Source organism: Dama dama, chromosome 1 (genome assembly GCF_033118175.1).
Source record: "Dama dama isolate Ldn47 chromosome 1, ASM3311817v1, whole genome shotgun sequence".
NCBI classification, from domain to species: Eukaryota; Metazoa; Chordata; class Mammalia; order Artiodactyla; family Cervidae; genus Dama; species Dama dama.
In genome coordinates, this window is record NC_083681.1 from 46,365,742 (window position 1) to 46,376,577 (window position 10,836).

The window sequence follows — 10,836 nt, forward strand, 5'->3', positions numbered from 1 at the left end:
GAGGAAATACTACAAGAGGTCCAGTCTAAAGTAGGCAGTTTGCAGATTTAGAGTATATGTTCTAAATAGATGGCTTGGATTGCTGTGAGGATTTTAGTATTTGCCCCACCATCCTTCACTCTTTAAACTGCCTCATTTTAAAAGCAAAGTATGTGGTCACCATAGTTTTATGGGGCTGAAAATCAAGACTGTAGTGGAGCTGTCCTGTGTCTACTTAGTTAAATCAAAACTGCATTCTCTAGAACTTCCTTCCTTATATTATTAATAGTTCAGTTCAGCTCCGTTCAGTCACTCAGTCATGTCTGACTCTCTGAGACCCCATGGACTGTTGCACACCAGGGCTCCCCGTCCATCACCAACTCCTGGAGCTTACTGAAACTCATGTCCATCGAGTTGGTGATGCCATCCAACCATCTCACTGTCTGTTGTCCCCTTCTCCTCCTGCCTTCTATCTTTCCCAGCATCAAGGTCTTTTCAAATGAGTCAGTTCTTCTCATCAGATGGCCAAAGTATTGGAGTTTCAGCTTCAGCATCAGTCCATCCAATGAATATTCAGGACTGATTTCTTTTAGAATGGACTGGTTGGACCTCCTTGCAGTCCAAGGGACTCTCAAGAGTCTTCTCCAATACCACAGTTCAAAAGTATCTATTCTTTGGCAATCAGCTTTCTTTATAGTCCAACTCTCACATCCATACATGACTACTGGAAAAACCATATCTTTGACTAGCTGAATCTTTGTTGGCATAGTAATGTCTCTGCTTTTTAATAAGCTGTCTAGGTTGGTCATAGCTTTTCTTCCAATGAGCAAGCGCCTTTTAATTTCATGGCTTCAGTCACCATCTTCATTAATAGTTTAAGGTTAGTGTAAAAAACAGAGATATTTTGTGTGAGATTTAGAAGGCAGAACTGAAGCAGTAGGTATATTCTTTGTATTCTTCTTCCATGTAGGAAGTTGATTAGGGACACTATCTCAACTCACAGATGTTGTCACTGACTCACCTTGTAGATGTAGGGCAGTGGTTCAGTTGACAACTCCATCAGTTTCCATTCAGCTTCCCTGCTTCATCTTCACTGACTCACGAGCCAGGTAGAAGTTTAATATTGTGATCAAGGGCACCAGCTTCTTTTGTAGATTACCTGAATTATCAAAGTCAGGTAACTGGATGATTGGAGGTTGTAAAAGACCAAAACAGTCTACAGCTCATCCTCATGGATTCTAGTTAATCATTATCCTCCCGCATGTCATATTTATCTTTCCTCCCCAAATGCCTGTCCCCATGACTTAGGCCCACCACTAATCACAGAGGCAATAGTCATACTGCTTCATAATGTCAAACCACTATAATAAATCCCATATTCCAAATTATTCAAAGTAATAGTTTTCTTCTACATAGAACTCTGATACAGTGCTTGATAGACAAAACAATAATTTACATATAAATTGACCAGTGAAGCCAAGGAGTCATTTAGAGTGAGAGGATGAAGTAGATGAGGAAGGTGGTACAATGCCATAATGAGTTACAGTATGCATGTCTGCATAAGGTTTGATGAGCCTGCAAAGCCAACAGAGAAGTCCATCCAGGTTTGCAAAGGAGGGAAACTAGAAAAGAGCTCTGTCATGAATGTCAAGAAGCAGGAACATTGTCACATGCTCTGTTAAAAACAAGACAATAGGGCCCAAATTGAGTCATTCATGCTAATCCTACACAGCAAACTGAGATAATTATAGTTTTGGCTTTCCCAAAAGTTAGTCTAATACCTGTCAATCAGGAATTGCCTGATCAGCATGGGTTAGGCAAGCTGCCTGATAAATTCTACCCATTCCCTATAAGGAAACTAAACTTTTGTTAACAAATCTGCTTTTTCGCCTGGCTCAGCTTTCTTGTTCCTTTTCCCCTCTGTCTATGAAATTACTTCATGGTATAATTCTTCAGAGACCTTTCTGTCTACTAGATTGGACTCTGACTGGTAGATAATTCATTGAATAAAGCCAAAGAGATTTTTATAATTTACTCAGTTGCATTTTGTTTTTAACACTCCTAAGGCTAGTGTATTCCCATCTCTTTCAGAATTTTCCACAGTTTATTGTGATCCACACAGTCAAAGGCTTTGGCATAGTCAAAAAAGCAGAAATAGATGTTATTCTGGAACTCTCTTGCTTTTTCGATGATCCAGCGGATGTTGGCAATTTGATCTCTAGTTCTTCTGCCTTTTCTAAAACCAGCTTGAACATCTGGAAGTTCACGGTTTATGTATTGCTGAAGCCTGGCTTGGAGAAAGTGAAGAGGAACTAAAAAGCCTCTTGATGAAAGTGAAAGAGGAGAGTGAAAAAGTTGGCTTAAAGCTCAACATTCAGAAAACTAAGATCATGGCATCTGATCCCATCACTTCATGGCAAATAGATGGGGAAACAATGGAAACAGTGTCAGAGTTTATTTTGGGGGGCCCCAAAATCACTGCAGATCGTGATTGCAGACGTGAAATTAAAAGACGCTTACTCCTTGGAGGGAAAGTTATGACCAACCTAGATACCATATTAAAAAGCAGAGACATTACTTTGCCAACAAAGGTCCATCTAGTCAAGGCGATGGTTTTTCCAGTGGTCATGTATGGATGTGAGAGTTGTACTATAAATAAAGCTGAGTGCCGAAGAATTGATGCTTTAAAACTGTGGTGTTGGAGAAGACTCTTGAGAGTCCCTTGGACTGCAAGGAGATCCAACCAGTCCATCCTAAAGGAGATCAGTCCTGGGAGTTCATTGGAAGGACTGATGCTGAAGCTGAAACTCCAATACTTTGGCCACCTCATGCGAAGAGTTGACTCATTGGAAAAGACCCTGATGTTGGGAGGGATTGGGGGCAGGAGGAGAAGGGGTTGACAGAGGATGAGATGGCTGGATGGCATCACCGATTTGATGGACATGAGTTTGAGTAAACTCCGGGAGTTGGTGATGGACAGGGAGGCCTGGCGTGCTGCGATTCATGGGGTCACAAAGAATCGGACACGACTAAGCAACTTAACTGAACTGAAGCAGAAAAACAGTCTATCTCTTCAGTAGAATTTAATAAGAAATTAAGAAAAATGAGACAACTCCTGGTACATCTACATAGAAAAATTTGAACACACATTAAACAAAGCAAGGTACAAATAACTGTCTTTAATATGATCCAATTTGGGTAAACTAAATAAACTATTACTATTACATATGTTCAATAATCATTGAGGTACATTCTGTGTTCTAGCTACTATTATAAAAGTTAGTGACTCAAGTGTTACAGAAAGAGATAAAGTCCTTATTTTTATAAACTTTCTAGTGGAAAGAGACAATAAACAAGGATATAAATAGTATGTTCAATTCAGTTCAGCTGTCCAGTCATGTTCGACTCTTTGTGATCCCATGGACTGCAGCATGCCAGACTTCCCAGTCCATCCATCACCAACTCCCAGAACTTGCTCAAACTCATGTCCATTGAGCTGGTGATGCCATCCAACCATCTCATCCTCTGTCATCCCCTTCTCCTCCCATCTTCAGTCTTTCCCAGCATCAGGGTCTTTTCCAATGAGTCAGTTCTTTGCATCAGGTAGCCAAAGTACTGGAGCTTCAGCTTCAGCATCAGTCCTTCCAATGAATATTCAGGACTGATTTCCTTTAGGATTGACTGGTTTGATCTCCCTGCAGTTCAAGGGACTCTCAAGAATCTTCTCCAACACCACAGTTCAAAAGCGTCAATTCTTTGGTGCTCAGCTTTCTTGAGCTGAGCTTGAGTCCAACTCTCACATGCATACATGACTACTGGAAAAACCATAGCTTTGACTAGATGGACCTTTGTTGGCAAAGTAATGTCTCTGCTTTTTAATGTGATGTATGGGTTGGTCATAGGTTTTCTTCAAGGAGCAAGCATCTTTTAATTTCATGGCTACAGTCACCATCTGCAGTGATTTTGGAGCCCAAGAAAATACAGTCTGTCACTGTTTCCATTTTTACCCATCTTTGTCCATGAAGTGATGGGACCAGATGCTATGATCTTAGTTTTTTGAATGTTGAATTTTAAACCAGCTTTTTCACTCACCTCTTTCATTTTCATCAAGAGGCTCTGTAGTTCCTCTTTGCTTTCTGCAATAAGGGTGGTGTCATCTGCATATCTGAGGCTATTGATATTTCTCCCAACAATCTTGATTCCAGCTTGTGCTTCATTCAGCCCGGCATTTTGCATGACATACTTTGCACATAAGTTAAATAAGCAGGGTTACAATATACAGCCTTGACATACTCCTTTCCCAATTTGGAACCAGTTCGTTGTTCCATGTCTGGTTCTAGCTGTTGTTTTTGACCTGCATACGGATTTCTCAGGAGGCAGGTAAGGTAGTCTGGTATTCCTATCTCTTAAAGAATTTTCCACAGTATGTTGTGATTTACATAGTCAAAGGTTTTGGCATAATCAATAAAGCAGAAGTAGATGTTTTTTGGAATTCTCTTGCTTTTTCTTTGATTCAGTGGATGTTGGCAATTTGATCTCTGGCTCCTCTGTCTTTTCTAAATCCAGGTGAACATGTGGAAGGTCTCGGTTCATATACTGTTGTAGCCTAGCTTGGAGAATTTTGAGCATTACTTTGCTAGCGTGTGAGATGAGTACAATTGTGTGGTAATTTGAACATTCTTTGGCATTGCCTTTCTTTGGGATTGGAATGAAAACTGACCTTTTCCAGTCCTGTGGCCACTGCTGAGTTTTCCAAATTTGCTGGCACATTGAGTGCAGCACTTTAATATCATCATCTTTTAGGATTTGAAATAGTTTACTTGGAATTTCATCACCTCCACTAGTTGTGTTCGTAGTGATGCTTCCTAAGGCCTACTTGACCACACACACTCCAAGATGTCTGGCTCTAGGTGAGTGATCACAACATCATGGTTATCCGGGTCATGAAGATCTTTTTTGTATAGTTCTTCTGTGTATTCTTGTCACCTGTTCTCAATATCTTCAGCTTCTGTTAGGTCCATTCCGTTTCTGTCCTTTATTGTGTCTATCTTTGCACAAAATGTTCCCTTGGTATCACTAATTTTCTTGAAGAGATCTCTAGTCTTTCCCATTCTATTGTTTTCCTCTATTTCTTTGCCCTGATCACTTAGGAAGGCTTTCTGATCTCTCCTTGCTATTCTTTGGAACTCTGCATTCAAATGGGTCTATCTTTCCTTTTCTCCTTTGCCTTTAGCTTCTCTTCTTTTCTCAGCTATTTGTAAGGCCTCCTCAGACAACCATTTTGCCTTTTTTGCATTTTTTTTTCCTTGGGGATGGTCTTGATCACTGCCTTCTGTACCATGTCACAAATCTCTGTCCATAGTTCTCAGGCACTCTATCAGATATAATCCTTTGAATCTATTTGTCACTTCCACTAAATAATCATAAGGGATTTGATTTAGGTCATAAATGGTGTGTTAGATGATGGCAAATGTTAAGAAGAAAAAATATAGGAAAATAAAGAAGGTAAAGAGTGCTGGGCATACAAGACTGCTATTTAATATAGGGTCATAGGAAATACTTTCCCAGGTACAGTGAAATATGAGCAGAATTCTGAAGAAAGGGATGGAAACAAAAAATTTTTTTCAGACAGAGCAAGAGCAAAGACTGCAAGTTGGAAGCAGGTGGGGTCTAACAAAGAAGCCAGTATAGTTGTAACACAAAAAAATGGGCATTTTTTTGTACTCGTCAGAGACGAAACTGATATAAGTGATTGTGGCACATTGTAGGACTTGCTACTTTTGCTAAGAGAGAGATGGGAAGCTCTTGGGGATTTCTAAGCAGAGGAATGACATCTTATTTTTTATTTAAAAGGGTCATTCTCTTATTAAAATGTTCATACTGTGTGAAGAGACAGAGAAAAGGAGGTAGAGCACAATGACAATGACAATTCAGGGGAATAAGTTAGAAGACTATTGCAACAATTCAGGAAAGAGATGATAGCAGCTTGTATTAGGACAGCTTAGTGCTACACATGGTCTGTGGCCTAATCCAGGATATATTTTAATAGTAGAACCAATAAGATTTGCTTGAATTGAATTAATATCCCAGATATCCCAACATGTCTGGGATAATTAGTTTGAGGGTTCAAAAATATTCTCCTAAAATGGTATCCCAAATTACATCAACTCCAAGTCTCTATTTGACCAAATTAGCAAAAATCCTGGATCTGCCTCCCCTTTATATCTGACCCCAAGCCCAAGGGATACCTTTAGTAGTTAGTAATCTCTTCTAAAGTTTTCAATATTCATGAGTGGTACCAGAATGCAACTGAATCCCTTTCAGAGCCAGCAAAATCCATGACTGCTCCCATATTACTGGAAGCTCTTCCTGAAGTTCATTCTTACCATGTCCATGGTGGCCACTCTGAATTAAGCTTCTGAGTTAATTTCCCTTTGCATTCTTTCCAGTTATTCTGAAAATCCCTCAGATTCTTTTGAAATGGGGGCCACCCTATATCCCCAACCACTATAAATTTTCTACATATGATCTTCTAGATTCATATTTATGAAATTTACTGTAGATTCTAAGGTATTCAATACCATCAATTATAAAGACTATCATAATGTCTAGAAAGGCATAGTAAGTTCTCCCCTTGGCTTGGTGATAGAAGATTTTTTGAATTCCATCTTCTGCTTTGCACAGTGTGAAAGTGAAAGTTAGTCGCTCAGTCATGTCCGACTCTTTGCAACCCATGGACTGTAGCTTGCCAGGCACCTTTGTCCATGGAATTCTCGAGGCAAGAATACTAGAGTAGGTAGCCATTCCCTTCTTCAGGGAGCTTCCCGACCCAGGGATCGAACCCAGGACTCCTGCACTGCAAATGGATTCTTTACTGTCTGAGACCCCTTCAGTTTTGCAGAATTAGTTTCAGTATCTCCGTCTGAGACTGAGACTTCCTTTAAGAAGAACTTGAAAGGGAAGAAGAGATGGAAAAAATTAATATTTTGTGCCCCTACCTCAGGATAAAGCCCTGGAATTCTCATTTCATCAACACAATGAAAAGTAGCAAGAAGAAATGTTACTGAACATTTATAAACTTGAGTCCATTAGCACATGTAAAGCCAATCTACTGACACCAAGTTTTGGTGAAGGAAAGTGAAAGTGAAAGTCATTCAGTCCTATCCTACTCTTTGTGGAATATACCCATACAGTCCATGGAATTCTCTAGGCTAGAATACTGGAGTGGGTAGGCGTTCACTTCTCCAGGGGATCTTCCCAACCCAGGGATTGAACCCTCACTGTAGGCTGATTCTTTACTAGCTGAGCCACCAAGGAAGCCCAAGAATACTGGAGTGGGTAGACTATCCCTTCTCCAGGGAATCTTCCTGACCCAGGAATTGAACCGGGGTCTCCTACATCACAGGCAGATTCTTCACCAGCTGAACTACGGAACATGCTGCATTTATTACAGGGTCATACAAGGAGTCATATGGGCTCAAAAGGTCCAGATTCCCCAGTAGATTTCAGAAAAGACTTTCTTTCTTTCTTTTTTTTTTTTAAGGCAAAGTGAGAGAGAGAATCACAGGTGTGTGAACTGCTTGTGTATAATTGTCTGATTGGTTAATGGTGATATAACAAGTTGGTGTCATGGGGTTAATACCAACAATTCTCAGACTCCAATCAGTTTGGGGACCATGTTCTCACAGTTCATGCAGTTAACTTCTTACATCTGATGGAGGTTTTCTAGTATTTGCAAAACAACTCAGGAAGTTGTATCAGACACCATTATCCATGTACTTCAGGAAGGAACTAAAGATCCTGTAACATTGCTATATAGCTGATCTATTGTTTAAATTTTTACCAGTTCTCCTGGCCCAGCTGCTATTTTTTGTTACTACAAATTCAGTGTTTAAATCAAGCCTTGAGCCAGCTATGACTCAGGGGAGACCTGGGAGACTAAAGCTTTTCTACAAAGAGGCAGATGGAGCACATGGGAGGGTGGGCTGTTTGGTTTTGGGAAAGCTCTACAGGGTCCACCTTAGTTACTGAAAAACAGAGAAAGATTAGATGAGTGACCAAAGTCTGCATAATTAGAAAGTAACAACAATGGAGTTTGGGTCCACTCTCCATGTAAATACATACCTTTAAGAACTGATAGCCATTCCTAACCTTGACAAATCAGCCCAAATTTTTATATCCTTGTCATCTGCAAGGATAATGCCACCTAAATATTTGCTTAGAAATTCATGTTTTCTAAAGGGAGTAGACTGTAAGTAGGATCAGACAGCAGAAGCAGGAAAATATCAGAGTTCACAGGAGAAGAGGACACTCTTCCTTTCTACCTCTACCTAGGGCTAACAACGCCCTACTGGCTGCAGCTGGGCACTGCCCTGAGAGGTAGGCGGAGAAGTCCACTGAAGGCAGGATCCGATGCCTCTGTGCCTTTCCCTGTGTTATATTGTTATTTATAATAAGAAATATATAGTTGATATTTGTCCCAATTCATAAAACAGGGTTCTTGAAATGCTTATAAATTCCTAAGTAGTAAGAATGGTAGAAGTACTTTTGTTCTAATGAGGCAAGTCTGGGTGGGCCCCTGGATGGGAAATGGCCACCAGAAAGACAAAACCATGATTAGAAGTTTCATATTTTCAGGTCTCTACTTCCCATTCTCCGGAGAGGGGCTGGAAATTAACTTAATAGATAAATCCCATGTGAAAAAGCCTACATTAAATCCCAAGAGCATGGGGTTTGGAGAGCTTTCAGTTTGGGGAACACATTCACATATACCAAGAGAGGGGTGGACCCCTACAGGGACAGAACCCACCCAGACCTCAACCTATGTATCTCTTCATCTGTCTGTTCATCTTTATCCTTTATCACATTCTTTACTCAACTAGTAAACATAAGTCTTCCCCGAATTTTAGAAGTTGCTCTAGCAAGTACATCAAACCTGAAGAGGTAGCTTTTGGGAACTTCTCATTTATAGCCAAGGCATACAGAAGTTGAGGGTAATCTGGGGAGCTATTGCCTAAAATTGACATGTGAAGCCAGTGGCAGTCTCCTGGGACTGAGCCCTTAAACTGTGGGACCTGACAGTACATTCAGAAAGATACATAGTGTCAGAGTCAAGTTAAATTGTAAGACACCCAGGTAGTGCTGCAGAATTGCTTGTTGTGGGGAAAGCCCCACACACATCTGGTGTTGAAATAAAAGAAAACTGTTTTTGTTTTTTCTAAAACACCTAGGTTGTCTGATCTTTTCTTCCTCTTCTTCCTCTCCTTGATGGGACACAGTGCAGGTGACCCAACATGTGCCACTTTGGTGTGTAGATTATTTCAACCTGAAGGTAAGGAAGTTCCAAAAGACTCAGAAAGAAACTTTGAACTTCTATGTAACTGCCTAAGAGAACGGAATATAGAGCCTGTTCCAGGAGGGAGATACCACTATAGATAACTATACAACACTTACATAACTATAGTATACTATGGACTAGGTGTGCGAAACAGGGGAGGAACTTAGCAAGGCCAGTTTGATGGAAGTCCTCTCTGTGTCCTATTTTCTCTAGATTGACCAGCAAACATTTCTTTAACAAACATTAAATCTCTATGTTTTCCTGTGAATTACTTTACTTCCCTTTGAAGTCCCAGACTCCGACCTCTTTCTCCTTAGTCCAGTATGATTTATAAATGTACCTCACCTTGCCTTAGTATCTTTCAAATTTCTCATGCCTCTGTTAATTCTCCAGACATAGGTATTAAACTTATTTTCTACTGTGAATGTCTTGTGTCATTTTAATTATTTGACTAGCCAAAAGAAATAAAAGGGGGAAAAGGAAAATACCGCCACCCCTTTTTTGTTGGCAAGTATCACCCACCTGATTTCAAAAGAGGCCAACAGGGTCCCTTAACGGTCCTTATTCTCTTAGTCAAAGAAGAGCCTATTAGAAGGAAAGAACCAGGGGAAAATGTCAGACAAGAGAGACCCAGTGATCTCAGCTGCCCTTTTCTCTGTAATCAGTGGGTTAGAGATGGATTGGTTCATGCCAGGATTTTTAGCTGAAGCTAAAAGAAGGGCTGAAATTCGGGTGAACCAAGGGAGGCACCCAGACCACAAAATTCAAATCTCTCTCACTCGCAAGTTCCCTTGTACCCTAAACTCTTCTCTTGCCTCACCCTAGTTCCAGCCCTGGGTGCTGGGCTCTCTCTGTTATCACTGTGGAGGACTGGGTGATTTCCTTTTTCCTCAGTTTATTCAGAATAAAGGTATAACTTTTCAAACAGAACTTAAGTTAGAAACTGGCAATAAAAAAAGGAACAAAAAAGCCCTGGAGAAAACATCTTTCAAAAAACAGTCACTAGTCATTTAACCGAAGTTCCTGTTAAAAACAAACATTTCCTGGAATTGACAGAAAAGTGAAAAAGAAAGCATAATTCTGTTTTCTGTATTGGGCGTTGATGTGGAGTAATAGGAGGTAAATGTGTGGTGAAACAAACTTGGTTTCAAATTTGATTTTATTCTAAGGGATCGCTGTTACTCCGTTAATTTATACATTTACTAAAATCTTACCATGGACAGAAAATTTACTCACTCTGTGAGAGAATCTTAGGTGCATCAGACAGACTCTATGATCTCTAGACCCAAAGCATAGCAACAGAGAAGACACGGGCACTGACGCAAAACCCAGCACAAGAATCGCAAAAACACACACATGGAAGATGGCGGAGGAATAGGACAGGGAGACCACTTTCTCTCCTACAAATTCATCAAAAGAATAACTGAATGCAGAGCAAACTTCACAAAACAACTTCTGATCGCTAGCTGAGGTCATCAGGCACCCAGAAAAGCAACCCATTGACTTCGAAAGGAGGTAGG

At 40.3% G+C, this 10,836-nt stretch overlaps 1 protein-coding gene and 1 long non-coding RNA gene across 3 annotated transcripts in view; one reads left to right on the forward strand and one right to left on the reverse strand.

Moving 5' to 3' along the window:
* The window catches only part of LOC133060682 (uncharacterized), a 175,973-nt gene that overhangs the window by 17,529 nt on the left and 147,608 nt on the right, over window positions 1–10,836 (reverse strand). The window contains exons 3-4 of one of the 2 annotated variants that reach the window (XR_009693805.1): window positions 9,839–9,901; window positions 1,001–1,138 (exon numbers count right to left, since the gene is read on the reverse strand). This is a non-coding gene — a long non-coding RNA (uncharacterized LOC133060682). The remainder of the gene's footprint in view (window positions 1–1,000; window positions 1,139–9,838; window positions 9,902–10,836) is intronic. The other variant, XR_009693810.1, reaches the window with a different exon arrangement.
* The window catches only part of LOC133060666 (interferon-induced very large GTPase 1-like), a 59,625-nt gene continuing 59,462 nt past the window's right edge, over window positions 10,674–10,836 (forward strand). The window contains exon 1 of the mRNA XM_061148303.1: window positions 10,674–10,831. The gene's annotated coding sequence lies outside the window, so the exon portion shown is untranslated. The remainder of the gene's footprint in view (window positions 10,832–10,836) is intronic.